Consider the following 15,408-nt stretch of genomic DNA (forward strand, 5'->3'; position numbering starts at 1 on the left):
CACAGAATTTGTCATCGATCGACTTGCTGGGCCTACCATCCGGACCGTCATCGATGGCTCGTGCTGATGTGTCATGCGTAGATTCGACCCATATGCCACGTCGGTAATTAAAAATGAAAGGAAGACGCGCTAGAAATTTCAAGTGCGCGCGTGGACATCCCAAATTTTAAGTCGCGGACGCGGCCGGTGGGAAAAATTTCAAGCCATCCTATTTAACCCACAATCCAGACCCATCTAACCCTAATCCCCATTCTCTTCTCCCCCTCAGCCGCCAGGACTGCCCGCTACCGATTCCGGCGATTCTAGCGGCTATCCCTGGCGATGAGCACACCATCGAGCTCCCCTCGCTCGGGTGCATCCTCCCCTCCGGCAAGATTTTCCCCTCTCAGCCTCTACCGCTCGCCCAAAACACACACCCGATCTAGGGTTTCGGCCTTCGGCATAGCCTTTGTCGTCGGCGCATCTCCGGCGTCCTCTGGCAGCTCTTCTCCATCATCTGCAGCGCCCCCTCGCGCGCTCTTGCCTCCTGATGGTCCACCTCGAGTAGGGCGGCGCGGGGGAACTCCTCCCGCAGGATCCACGGACGCGGCGCACCCTGCAGCCGTCGGTCTGGGACGAGGGCCGGCACCGCGGCTTGTCTTGGTCGACGACGGTTGTGGCGAATACCGGTGCTGCTCCTCATTCGCAAAATCCTAGGACGAGCGCCAGTACAGCATAAGCACGCCCCGCCCCTGAACAATGGCCATGGCACTAGGTAAGGTTATGCTGCTATGCCTATATTGCCCGGAGTAAACATTTGATGGGACAAATTGCTTGTGCTGGATATGGTCAGTCTGTAGCTTGGTAGTCTTGTTTTTAATTTTGGGTAAAATTGTTGCTTGTACTATCAAATATGCACTTTAATCTGTTATTGGATAAGCCAAATATTATCAAGACCAGTTTCTGTATTTGTTTCTACACATGGACAAAATACTCTTTTAACAAACAGTACGACTGATTGCTGACTCACTTGGAGCCACAAATTCATACTGCCAGCATACTTGATTGAGGATGCAATTCTTCCTTTTTTCATTTTTTAAGAACCAAATGTAATTGCTGATAAGTACTGTTGCTATAGTGCTAGTGCACAACACCAGGATTTTATATTACATTTTTATTATGATACCGGTGCAAATGTAATGGCTCCGATAACAGACAAGTGCTTGCTAGTTGTACTTGTAGAAATAAATGATCCCTAGATCCACGAGGCTTGCCAACTGACTGCCACCAAGTTTGCACCCTCATAGGTATCTAGTACTTTTGCTGCTTTTTATTAGCCGGTGTTAGTTGCTATGAAGTATAGCTAACTGTAGCCAAAACTGGATGCTTAGCCTCTAGTTATAAGGATTACCTGCTGCTGCTTTTGCTACCTCTTATGCTCCCTGAATGAAAGGTTATGCTTCTATCTAGCATTTGGCTTCTGTTTCTCGATTTCTTGGACAATGTTTTTCTCTCTTTTGAGAATCATCAAATTTCACAAAGGTTGCTTGTGTTGTCAAATATGAACTATTTATTAGGATCCATTTCTGTACTACTAATGTCTATTGCCTTCTCCATGCATCCAGCAGTGTACAGGACGTCCTCCTCCTCAAAGCGTCCATCCATGACGAGCTCCCTTCGCTGCAGGAGGAGCAGCAAGTCCAGCACCTGCTTGTCTCCTGTGTCCTATAGCGCGTGGACAAGCTCACCAATGGATGCGTCTTCCTTCCCTCCTACCGTGGTGAGCTTATCCCCTCTCCCCACTTTAACCCTAAATCTGGATGACACTTGCAATCTGAATACAAATCATGTTTTGCTTCAGTTTAGAGGTGGATTTAGTTTCTGAGATGAACGTCTGAGCTTGATTAGTTGTGATGGTTTTGTGGGTCTGATTCTCTTGCACTATTACACATAATTTAATTAGGGCAAGCTAATGCTAATCCAGATAATATGACGTTACACTCACAGGAGCTCTACTCTCGTGATTTTTATTTCCTTTGATGTGATCCTGCAGAAAAAGAATGCATCTATGCATAGTAAATATTCAGTACGATTTTTTAAAGCCTTGGATGTATAACAGGCCAAAGCAAGGAGTGTGCCGGATTGAGCAGTGTAATGGAATCGTAACTCCAAGCTGTTGACTGTTGTGGCATGTCATCTGCCTTCAAACCAATATTATGTGAGCATGCCTTGTTCCACACAGTCCTCTTAATCTGCACTGATTTGATTCAACTGTGTGTATAGAAAATAGACCTTGCTGTTTTCCTGACTATTTTTGTTTCAAATTGGCTAGACTAAATACGTGCGCAAATATCAATGCTAGACTTGCCCAGATTGTTTTATGATAACTGCATACCAATAGATTATGATCTTGAGCTGTTAGTTATTTGTTAAAGGTCGGGGCAATCACATCTGTAACTTACTATGAGCACTAGCGGCTCACCGCAGGTAACCAGGCTGCATTCTTGGCCTTAGTTACTTGCAGAATATGTGGTGCAGTGATCTTAGTTATGAGGTTGTGAGATGTTAAACAAGATTAGCTACATCAGCCATGAGTATCGCTGCATTTGCGATAAATTGGCTCTGTCATGTAAAATAATACACCCTACTCTTGTAACTTTCAATAGAATGGAAACTATATAAGAACTACATAAAGTGTTTTCAATTCAGAGTGCTCTAATGACAATGTTTCTCCTAATTCAATCTGTGGATATGAAGAAGAACAATGATTTATCAGTAAAAAAAAGTTGGCAATGCTCCTAAAATGTATTTGTCCCCGTTGCAACACATGTGCAATTACCTAGTTAAGATGAAAAAGAGTTTATTTCCTTTCTGTTTTGATGTTTGCCTTCATTACCAGAATAAAAAGTATTGCTTATGTTATTTATTTCTTATAGTGGGTACAAAAGCGCCTTCTCTTGACTTTCCTTTCATACTTTTTCAGAGTTTCACATACTTTATATTTCGCAGCACCTGAGAGACTGCATCGTAGGAAATTTTAGAATGTTTTCATAGCATGATTCAGATTTAGTGTAGTGATAGCCTGGAACTTCATGTCAAATAAGCACAGTGGAGTATACTACCAACTCCATTGACATATGTATGCTCATCATTCCTTTTTGTTACCATCAGTTGTTTCTTTTCACACGATTGATTTTGTTGCACTATTGCATCGTGGGAGTGAAAAAAATATAGGACTTGATAATGTGTACTCCCTTCCTTCCTAAATGTAAGGCTTTTTAGAAATTTTTATATGGACCACATACGGAGCAAAATGAGTGAATCTACACTTTAAAATACAGCTATATTCGTTCGTATGTAGTCCATATTCGAATCTCTAAAAAGACCTATATTTAGGAACGAAGGGAGTAGTAAGTTACTTCTAGTTTAACCTACTGGCTGTAATATTTTATATTGTGACATATTTTTCATCATGTGGCAGATATTGTTTTATGGCAGCATCTTCAACAACGAAGACATGTGTTCTAAAGACTTTGGTGTGGATGGGTGGATCTAACGACCAGGAATGTGGGATGACCCGTGATTCATGTCCGACGAGCATTGGGCCTTGCTTGATGGGGGCGGTGCTGATTATAGAGTAGCATAGTGTTCTTCGAGATATGCTTGTAAAATAAAAAAATTTGTCATTTTTGTTTTGCTCATGCACATGTATTTTCTAGTGTGTTTACGTATTTTTGTTTTGAATGACATGAGTATATATTTTCTATCAAATTATTATTTGCTTAAATTTTCATGGACAAGAGAAACGTTAGGTGGACTAATCTCCTGGATTGAAATTAGTGGGTTGTACCTAAATGGGCCTAAATTCTCATAATTGGGTTAATTATTATATGTGCCAACACTCTTGGACGAGGCAGAAGTTTAATGGGCCAACAAATTTGATGGGCTGATTACTACATGGGCTGCCACATCGGTTCCATGTTAGATTATGATGTGGTAGACAAGTTAGCGCCGTCATGTGCAAGTCAGTTAACTGCCATCCATGACGGCTAAGAACCGTCATGGGTCGTGATGGTTTAGGATGGTCCGTCATGGAGCGTGCAGTGGTCAAATTATGACGCGATATACATGACGGATTTCAATTCCGTCACGTATGCCTCTGCATCATAGTTTTGTGCAGGTCGGTGACGGATTGGAACTGTCACGTATTAACAGATTTCTTGTAGTGCATATTGGCTCCTACATATTCTACGAAGATCTTTATCGGTCAGACCGCATAACAACATACGTTGTTCCCTTTGTCATCGATATGTTACTTGCCCGAGATTCGATCGTCGGTATCCAATACCTAGTTCAATCTCGTTACCGGAAAGTCTCTTTACTCGTTGCGTAATACATCATCCCGCAACTAACTCATTAGTTGCAATGCTTGCAAGGCTTAAGTGATGTGCATTACCGAGAGGGCCCTGAGATACCTCTCCGACGATCGGAGTGACAAATCCTAATCTCGAAATACGTCAACCCAACATGTACCTTTGGAGACACCTGTAGAGCACCTTTATAATCACCCAGTTACGTTGTGACGTTTGGGTGCACACAAAGTGTTCCTCCGGCACACGGGAGTTACATAATCTCATAGTCATAGGAACATGTATAAGTCATGAAGAAAGCAATAGCAACATACTAAACGATCGGGTGCTAAGCTAATGGAATGGGTCATGTCAATCAGATCATTCAACTAATGATGTGATCCCGTTAATCAAATGACAACTCTTTGTCCATGGTTAGGAAACATAACCATCTTTGATTAACGAGCTAGTCAAGTAGAGGCATACTAGTGACACTCTGTTTGTCTATGTATTCACACATGTATTATGTTTCCGGTTAATACAATTCTAGCATGAATAATAAACTTTTATCATGATATAAGGAAATAAATAATAACTTTATTATTGCCTCTAGGGCATATTTCCTTTAGTCTCCCACTTGCACTAGAGTCAATAATCTAGATTACATAGTAATGATTATAACACCCATGGAGCTTTGGTGTTGATCATGTTTTGCCCGTGGAAGAGGCTTAGTCAACGGGTCTGCTACATTCAGCTCCATATGTATCTTGCAAATCTCTATGTCTCCCACCTGGACTAGATCCCGGATGGAATTGAAGCGTCTTTTGATGTGCTTGGTTCTTTTATGAAACCTGGAGTCCTTCGCCAAGGCAATTGCACCAGTATTGTCACAAAAGATTTTCATTGGACCCGATGCACTAGGTATGACACCTAGATTGGATATGAACTCCTTCATCCAGACTCCTTCGTTTGCTGCTTCCGAAGCAGCTATGTACTCCGCTTCACATGTAGATCCCGCCACGATGCTTTGTTTAGAACTGCACCAACTGACAGCTCCACCGTTTAATGTAAACACGTATTCGGTTTGCGATTTAGAATCGTCCGGATCAGTGTCAAAGCTTGCATCAACGTAACCGTTTACGATGAGCTCTTTGTCACCTCCATATACGAGAAACATATCCTTAGTCCTTTTCAGGTACTTCGGGATGTTCTTGACCGCTGTCCAGTGATCCACTCCTGGATTACTTTGGTACCTCCCTGCTAAACTTATAGCAAGGCACACATCAGGTCTGGTACACAGCATTGCATACATGATAGAGCCTATGGCTGAAGCATAGGGAACATCTTTCATTTTCTCTCTATCTTCTGCAGTGGTCGGGCATTGAGTCTGACTCAACTTCACACCTTGTAACACAGGCAAGAACCCTTTCTTTGCTTGATCCATTTTGAACTTCTTCAAAATCTTGTCAAGGTATGTGCTTTGTGAAAGTCCAATTAAGCGTCTTGATCTATCTCTATAGATCTTTATGCCTAATATGTAAGCAGCTTCACCGAGGTCTTTCATTGAAAAACTCTTATTCAAGTATCCTTTTATGCTATCCAGAAATTCTATATTATTTCCAATTAGTAATATGTCATCCACATATAATATCAGAAATGCTACAGAGCTCCCACTCACTTTCTTGTAAATACAGGCTTCTCCGAAAGTCTGTATAAAACCAAATGCTTTGATCACACTATCAAAGCATTTATTCCAACTCCGAGAGGCTTGCACCATTCCATAAATGGATCGCTGGAGCTTGCACACTTTATTAGCTCCCTTTGGATCGACAAAACCTTCCGGTTGCATCATATACAACTCTTCTTCCAGAAATCCATTCAGGAATGCAGTTTTGACATCCATCTGCCAAATTTCATAATCATAAAATGTGGCAATTGCTAACATGATTCGGACAGACTTAAGCATCGCTACGGGTGAGAAGGTCTCATCGTAGTCAACCCCTTGAACTTGCCGAAACCCTTTTGCAACAAGTCGAGCTTTGTAGACAGTAATATTACCGTCAGCGTCAGTCTTCTTCTTGAAGATCCATTTATTCTCAATTGCTTGCCGATCATCGGGCAAGTCAACCAAAGTCCATACTTTGTTCTCATACATGGATCCCATCTCAGATTTCATGGCTTCAAGCCATTTTGCGGAATCTGGGCTCACCATCGCTTCTTCATAGTTCGTAGGTTCATCATGATCTAGCAGCATGACCTCCAGAAGAGGATTACCGTACCACTCTGGCGCGGATCTCACTCTGGTTGATCTACGAGGTTCAGTAGTATCTTGTCCTGAAGTTTCATGATCATTATCATTAGCTTCCTCACTAATTGGTGTAGGTGTCGCAGAAACAGGTTTCTATGATGTACTACTTTCCAATAAGGGAGCAGGTACAGTTACCTCGTCAAGTTCTACTTTCCTCCCACTCACATCTTTCGAGAGAAACTCCTTCTCCAGAAAGTTTCCGAACTTAGCAACAAAAGTCTTGCCTTCGGATCTGTGATAGAAGGTGTATCCAATAGTTTCCTTTGGATATCCTATGAAGACACATTTCTCCGATTTGGGTTCGAGCTTATCAGGTTGAAGCTTTTTCACATAAGCATCGCAGCCCCAAACTTTCAGAAACGACAACTTTGGTTTCTTGCCAAACCATAGTTCATAAGGCGTCGTCTCAACGGATTTTGATGGTGTCCTATTTAACGTGAATGCGGCCGTCTCTAAAGCATAACCCCAAAACGATAGCGGTAAATCAGTAAGAGACATCATAGATCGCACCATATCTAGTAAAGTACGATTACGACGTTCAGACACACCATTACGCTGTGGTGTTCTGGGTGGCGTGAGTTGCGAAACTATTCCACATTGTTTCAAATGTACACCAAACTCGTAACTCAAATATTCTCCTCCACGATCAGATCATAGAAACTTTATTTTCTTGTTACGATGATTTTCAACTTCACTCTGAAATTCTTTGAACTTTTCAAATGTTTCAGACTTATGTTTCATTAAGTAGATATACCCATATCTGCTTAAGTCATCTGTGAAGGTGAGAAAATAAAGATATCCGCCATGAGCCTCAATATTCATCGGACCACATACATCTGTATGTATGATTTCCAACAAATCTGTTGCTCTCTCCATAGTACCGGAGAACGGTGTTTTAGTCATCTTGCCCATGAGGCACGGTTCGCAAGTACCAAGTGATTCATAATCAAGTGGTTCCAAAAGTCCATCAGTATGGAGTTTCTTCATGCGCTTTACACCAATATGACCTAAACGGCAGTGCTACAAATAAGTTGCACCATCATTATCAACTCTGCATCTTTTGGCTTCAACATTATGAATATGTGTGTCACTACTATCGAGATTCAATAAGAATAGACCACTCTTCAAGGGTGCATGACCATAAAAGATATTACTCATATAAATAGAACAACCATTATTCTCTGATTTAAATGAATAACCGTCTCGCATTAAACAAGATCCAGATATAATGTTCATGCTCAACGCTGGCACCAAATAACAATTATTTAGGTCTAATACTAATCCCGAAGGTAGATGTAGAGGTAGCGTGCCGACCGCGATCACATCGACTTTGGAACCGTTTCCCACGCGCATCGTCACCTCGTCCTTAGCCAATCTTCGCTTAATCCGTAGTCCCTGTTTCGAGTTGCAAATATTAGCAACAGAACCAGTATCAAATACCCAGGTGCTACTGCGAGCATTAGTAAGGTACACATCAATAACATGTATATCACATATACCTTTATTCACCTTGCCATCCTTCTTATCCGCCAAATACTTGGGGCAGTTCCGCTTCCAGTGACCAGTCTGCTTGCAGTAGAAGCACTCAGTTTCAGGCTTAGGTCCAGACTTGGGTTTCTTCTCTTGAGCAACAACTTGCTTGTTGTTCTTCTTGAAGTTCCCCTTCTTCTTCCCTTTGCCCTTTTTCTTGAAACTAGTGGTCTTGTTAACCATCAACACTTGATGCTCCTTTTTGATTTCTACCTCCGCAGCTTTCAGCATTGCGAAGAGCTCGGGAATAGTCTTATTCATCCCTTGCATATTATAGTTCATCACGAAGCTCTTGTAGCTTGGTGGCAGTGATTGGAGAATTCTGTCAATGATGCAATCATCTGGAAGATTAACTCCCATCTGAATCAAGTGATTATTATACCCAGACATTTTGAGTATATGCTCACTGACAGAACTGTTCTCCTCCATCTTGCAGCTATAGAACTTATTGGAGACTTCATATCTCTCAATCCGGGCATTTGCTTGAAATATTAACTTCAACTCCTGGAACATCTCATATGCTCCATGACGTTCAAAACGTCGTTGAAGTCCCGATTCTAAGCCGTAAATCATGGCACACTGAACTATCGAGTAGTCATCAGCTTTGCTCTGCCAGACGTTCATAACATCTGGTGTTGCTCCAGCAGCAGGCCTGGCACCCAGCGGTGCTTCCAGGACGTAATTCTTCTGTGCAGCAATGAGGATAATCCTCAAGTTACGGACCCAGTCCGTGTAATTGCTACCATCATCTTTCAACTTTGCTTTCTCAAGGAACGCATTAAAATTCAACGGAACAACAACACGGGCCATCTATCTACAATCAAACATACATAAGCAAGATACTATCAGGTACTAAGTTCATGATAAATTTAAGTTCAATTAATCAAATTACTTAAAGAACTCCCACTTAGATAGACATCCCTCTAATCCTCTAAGTGATTACGTGATCCAAATCAACTAAAACATGTCCGATCATCACGTGAGATGGAGTAGTTTCATTGGTGAACATCACTATGTTGATCATATCTACTATATGATTCACGCTCGACCTTTCGGTCTCCGTGTTCCGATGCCATATCTGCATATGCTTGGCTCATCAAGTATAACCTGAGTATTCCGCGTGTGCAACTGTTTTGCACCCGTTGTATTTGAACGTACAGCCTATCACACCCGATCATCACGTGGTGTCTCAGCACGAAGAACTTTCGCAATGGTGCATACTCAGGGAGAACACTTCTTGATAATTAGTGAGAGATCATCTTAAAATGCTACCGTCAATCAAAGTAAGATAAGATGCATAAAAGATAAACATCACATGCAATCAATATAAGTGATATGATATGGCCATCATCATCTTGTGCTTGTGATCTCCATCTCCGAAGCACCGTCGTGATCACCATCGTCACCGGTGCGACACCTTGATCTCCATCGTAGCATCGTTGTCGTCTCGCCAATCTTATGCTTCCACGACTATCGCTACCGCTTAGTGATAAAGTAAAGCATTACAGCGCGATTGCATTGCATACAATAAAGCGACAACCATATGGCTCCTGCCAGTTGCCGATAACTCGGTTGCAAAACATGATCATCTCATACAATAAAATTTAGCATCATGTCTTGACCATATCACATCACAACATGCCCTGCAAAAACAAGTTAGACGTCCTCTACTTTGTTGTTGCAAGTTTTACGTGGTTGCTATGGGCTTAAGCAAGAACCAATCTTACCTACGCATCAAAACCACAACGATAGTTTGTCAAGTTGGTGTTGTTTTAACCTTCACAAGGACCGGGCGTAGTCACACTCGGTTCAACTAAAGTTGGAGAAACTGTCACCCGCAAGCCACCTATGTGCAAAGCACGTCGGGAGAACCGGTCTCGCGCAAGCATACGCGTAATGTTGGTCCGGGCCGCTTCGTCCAACAATACCGCCGAACCAAAGTATGACATGCTGGTAAGAAGTATGACTTATATTGCCCACAACTCACTTGTGTTCTACTCGTGCATATAACATCAACACACAAAACCAAGGCTCTGATACCACTGTTGGGGAACGTAGTAATTTCAAAAAAATTCCTACGCACACGCAAGATCATGGTGATGTATAGCAACGAGAGGGGAGAGTGTGATCTACGTACCCTTGTAGATCGACAACAGAAGCGTTTGGTTGATGTTGTCGTACGTCTCCACGGCCCGACCGATCAAGCACCGAAACTACGACACCTCCGAGTTCTAGCACACGTTCAGCTCGATGACGATCCCCGGACTCCGATCCAGCAAAGTGTCGGGGAAGAGTTCCATCAGCACGACGGCGTGGTGACGATCTTGATGTACCACCGTCGCGGGGGCTTCGCCTAAGCACCGCTACAATATTATCGAGGACTATGGTGGAAGGGGGCGCCGCACACGGCTAAGAATATGATCACGTGGATCAACTTGTGTGTCTCTGGGGTGCCCCTGCCTCCGTATATAAAGGTTCAAGGGGGGAGGCCGGCCGGCCATCATAGGGCGCGCCAGGAGGAGTCCTACTCCCTCCGGGAGTAGGACTTCTCCCCCAATCCTAGTTGGAATAGGATTCACGAGGTGGAAAAGAGAGAGAGAAGGAGGGGGCGCCGGCCCCCTCTCTCTCCTTGTCCTATTCGGACTAGGGGGAGGGGCGCGCGGCCCAGCCCTGGCCGCCTCTCCTCTTCTTCCACTAAGGCCCACTAAGGCCCATATAGCTCCCGGGGGGTTCCGGTAACCTCCCGGTACTCCGATAAAATCCCGATTTCACCCGGAACACTTCCGATATCCAAACATAGGCTTCCAATATATCAATCTTTATGTCTCGACCATTTCGAGACTCCTCGTCATGTCCGTGATCTCATCCGGGACTCCGAACAACCTTCGGTACATCAAAACATATAAACTCATAATATAACGGTCATCGAAACCTTAAGCGTGCGGCCCCTACGGGTTCGAGAACAATGTAGACATGACCAAGATACGTCTCCGGTCAATAACCAATAACGGGACCTGGATGCCCATCACTATAAGAAATCTATTAATACATGATGGATTCCTGATGACGTTCTCAGAAATCGTCATAGTCGATGACGATTTTTCTTATCCGTCATGAAAATCATCATCGATCAGTAGGATGTGAGTGCCCTCTCAAAAAGATAGCCCTTTTATGATGAACATCGATGAACCGTCACAGAATTTGTCATCGATCGACTTGCTGGGCCTACCATCCGGACCGTCATCGATGGCTCGTGCTGATGTGTCATGCGTAGATTCGACCCATATGCCACGTCGGTAATTAAAAATGAAAGGAAGACGCGCTAGAAATTTCAAGTGCGCGCGTGGACATCCCAAATTTTAAGTCGCGGACGCGGCCGGTGGGAAAAATTTCAAGCCATCCTATTTAACCCACAATCCAGACCCATCTAACCCTAATCCCCATTCTCTTCTCCCCCTCAGCCGCCAGGACTGCCCGCTACCGATTCCGGCGATTCTAGCGGCTATCCCCGGCGATGAGCACACCATCGAGCTCCCCTCGCTCGGGTGCATCCTCCCCTCCGGCAAGATTTTCCCCTCTTAGCCTCTACCGCTCGCCCAAAACACACACCCGATCTAGGGTTTCGGCCTTCGGCATAGCCTTTGTCGTCGGCGCATCTCCGGCGTCCTCTGGCAGCTCTTCTCCATCATCTGCAGCGCCCCCTCGCGCGCTCTTGCCTCCTGATGGTCCACCTCGAGTAGGGCGGCGCGGGGGAACTCCTCCGGCAGGATCCACGGATGCGGCGCACCTTGCAGCCGTCGGTCTGGGACGACGGCCGGCACCGCGGCTTGTCTTGGTCGACGACGGTTGTGGCGAATACCGGTGCTGCTCCTCATCCGCAAAATCCTAGGACGAGCGCCAGTACAGCATAAGCACACCCCGCCCCTGAACAATGGCCATGGCACTAGGTAAGGTTATGCTGCTATGCCTATATTGCCCGGAGTAAACATTTGATGGGACAAATTGCTTGTGCTGGATATGGTCAGTCTGTAGCTTGGTAGTATTGTTTTTAATTTTGGGTAAAATTGTTGCTTGTACTATCAAATATGCACTTTAATCTGTTATTGGATAAGCCAAATATTATCAAGACCAGTTTCTGTATTTGTTTCTACACATGGACAAGATACTCTTTTAACAAACAGTACGACTGATTGCTGACTCACTTGGAGCCACAAATTCATACTGCCAGCATACTTGATTGAGGATGCAATTCTTCCTTTTTTCATTTTTTAAGAACCAAATGTAATTGCTGATAAGTACTGTTGCTATAGTGCTAGTGCACAACACCAGGATTTTATATTACATTTTTATTATGATACCGGTGCAAATGTAATGGCTCCGATAACAGACAAGTGCTTGCTAGTTGTACTTGTAGAAATAAATGATCCCCAGATCCACGAGGCTTGCCAACTGACTGCCACCAAGTTTGCACCCTCATAGGTATCTAGTACTTTTGCTGCTTTTTATTAGCCGGTGTTAGTTGCTATGAAGTATAGCTAACTGTAGCCAAAACTGGATGCTTAGCCTCTAGTTATAAGGATTACCTGCTGCTGCTTTTGCTACCTCTTATGCTCCCTGAATGAAAGGTTATGCTTCTATCTAGCATTTGGCTTCTGTTTCTCGATTTCTTGGACAATGTTTTTCTCTCTTTTGAGAATCATCAAATTTCACAAAGGTTGCTTGTGTTGTCAAATATGAACTATTTATTAGGATCCATTTCTGTACTACTAATGTCTATTGCCTTCTCCATGCATCCAGCAGTGTACAGGACGTCCTCCTCCTCAAAGCGTCCATCCATGACGAGCTCCCTTCGCTGCAGGAGGAGCAGCAAGTCCAGCACCTGCTTGTCTCCTGTGTCCTATAGCGCGTGGACAAGCTCACCAATGGATGCGTCTTCCTTCCCTCCTACCGTGGTGAGCTTATCCCCTCTCCCCACTTTAACCCTAAATCTGGATGACACTTGCAATCTGAATACAAATCATGTTTTGCTTCAGTTTAGAGGTGGATTCAGTTTCTGAGATGAACGTCTGAGCTTGATTAGTTGTGATGGTTTTGTGGGTCTGATTCTCTTGCACTATTACACATAATTTAATTAGGGCAAGCTAATGCTAATCCAGATAATATGACGTTACACTCACAGGAGCTCTACTCTCGTGATTTTTATTTCCTTTGATGTGATCCTGCAGAAAAAGAATGCATCTATGCATAGTAAATATTCAGTATGATTTTTTAAAGCCTTGGATGTATAACAGGCCAAAGCAAGGAGTGTGCCGGATTGAGCAGTGTAATGGAATCGTAACTCCAAGCTGTTGACTGTTGTGGCATGTCATCTGCCTTCAAACCAATATTATGTGAGCATGCCTTGTTCCACACAGTCCTCTTAATCTGCACTGATTTGATTCAACTGTGTGTATAAAAAATAGACCTTGTTGTTTTCCTGACTATTTTTGTTTCAAATTTGCTAGACTAAATACGTGCGCAAATATCAATGCTAGACTTGCCCAGATTGTTTTATGATAACTGCATACCAATAGATTATGATCTTGAGCTGTTAGTTATTTGTTAAAGGTCGGGGCAATCACATCTGTAACTTACTATGAGCACTAGCGGCTCACCGCAGGTAACCAGGCTGCATTCTTGGCCTTAGTTACTTGCAGAATATGTGGTGCAGTGATCTTAGTTATGAGGTTGTGAGATGTTAAACAAGATTAGCAACATCAGCCGTGAGTATCGCTGCATTTGCGATAAATTGGCTCTGTCATGTAAAATAATACACCCTACTCTTGTAACTTTCAATAGAATGGAAACTATATAAGAACTACATAAAGTGTTTTCAATTCAGAGTGCTCTAATGACAATGTTTCTCCTAATTCAATCTGTGGATATGAAGAAGAATAATGATTTATCAGTAAAAAAAAGTTGGCAATGCTCCTAAAATGTATTTGTCCCCGTTGCAACACATGTGCAATTACCTAGTTAAGATGAAAAAGAGTTTATTTCCTTTCTGTTTTGATGTTTGCCTTCATTACCAGAATAAAAAGTATTGCTTATGTTATTTATTTCTTATAGTGGGTACAAAAGCGCCTTCTCTTGACTTTCCTTTCATACTTTTCCAGAGTTTCACATACTTTATATTTCGCAGCACCTGAGAGACTGCATCGTAGGAAATTTCAGAATGTTTTCATAGCATGATTCAGATTTAGTGTAGTGATAGCCTGGAACTTCATGTCAAATAAGCACAGTGGAGTATACTACCAACTCCATTGACATATGTATGCTCATCATTCCTTTTTGTTACCATCAGTTGTTTCTTTTCACACGATTGATTTTGTTGCACTATTGCATCGTGGGAGTGAAAAAAAAATATAGGACTTGATAATGTGTACTCCCTTCCTTCCTAAATGTAAGGCTTTTTAGAAATTTTTATATGGACCACATACGGAGCAAAATGAGTGAATCTACACTTTAAAATACAGCTATATTCGTTCGTATGTAGTCCATATTCGAATCTCTAAAAAGACTTATATTTAGGAACGAAGGGAGTAGTAAGTTACTTCTAGTTTAACCTACTGGCTGTAATATTTTATATCGTGACATATTTTTCATCATGTGGCAGATATTGTTTTATGGCAGCATCTTCAACAACGAAGACATGTGTTCTAAAGACTTTGGTGTGGATGGGTGGATCTAACGGCCAGGAATGTGGGATGACCCGTGATTCATGTCCGACGAGCATTGGGCCTTGCTTGATGGGGGCGGTGCTGATTATAGAGTAGCATAGTGTTCTTCGAGATATGCTTGTAAAATAAAAAAATTTGTCATTTTTGTTTTGCTCATGCACATGTATTTTCTAGTGTGTTTACGTATTTTTGTTTTGAATGACATGAGTATATATTTTCTATCAAATTATTATTTGCTTAAATTTTCATGGACAAGAGAAACGTTAGGTGGACTAATCTCCTGGATTGAAATTAGTGGGTTGTACCTAAATGGGCCTAAATTCTCATAATTGGGTTAATTATTATATGTGCCAACACTCTTGGACGGGGCAGAAGTTTAATGGGCCAACAAATTTGATGGGCTGATTACTACATGGGCTGCCACGTCGGTTCCATGTTAGATTATGATGTGGTAGACAAGTTAACGCCGTCATGTGCAAGTCAGTTAACTGCCATCCATGACGGCTAAGAACCGTCATGGGTC

The 15,408-nt window shown here is 42.8% G+C and overlaps 2 long non-coding RNA genes across 4 annotated transcripts; both read left to right on the plus strand.

Moving 5' to 3' along the window:
* The first annotated feature begins 219 nt into the window (after positions 1-219).
* LOC123059074 (uncharacterized) lies at positions 220-3,830 on the plus strand. 2 transcript variants are annotated; one of them, XR_006427362.1, is made up of 4 exons: positions 220-754; positions 1,605-1,759; positions 2,099-2,197; positions 3,461-3,830. It is a non-coding gene; the product is annotated as an uncharacterized lncRNA (long non-coding RNA). The 2 variants fall into 2 exon arrangements; XR_006427361.1 differs by having other exon boundaries at positions 1,608-1,759; positions 3,461-3,828.
* An 8,149-nt stretch (positions 3,831-11,979) lies between these two features.
* On the plus strand, positions 11,980-15,095 carry LOC123059075 (uncharacterized). Of its 2 annotated transcripts, none has more exons than XR_006427364.1 (4): positions 11,980-12,113; positions 12,964-13,118; positions 13,458-13,556; positions 14,822-15,095. It is a non-coding gene; the product is annotated as an uncharacterized lncRNA (long non-coding RNA). The 2 variants fall into 2 exon arrangements; XR_006427363.1 differs by having other exon boundaries at positions 11,982-12,113; positions 12,967-13,118.
* Positions 15,096-15,408: the final 313 nt, after the last annotated feature.

This window comes from Triticum aestivum, chromosome 3A (genome assembly GCF_018294505.1).
Source record: "Triticum aestivum cultivar Chinese Spring chromosome 3A, IWGSC CS RefSeq v2.1, whole genome shotgun sequence".
Lineage (NCBI taxonomy): Eukaryota > Viridiplantae > Streptophyta > Magnoliopsida > Poales > Poaceae > Triticum > Triticum aestivum.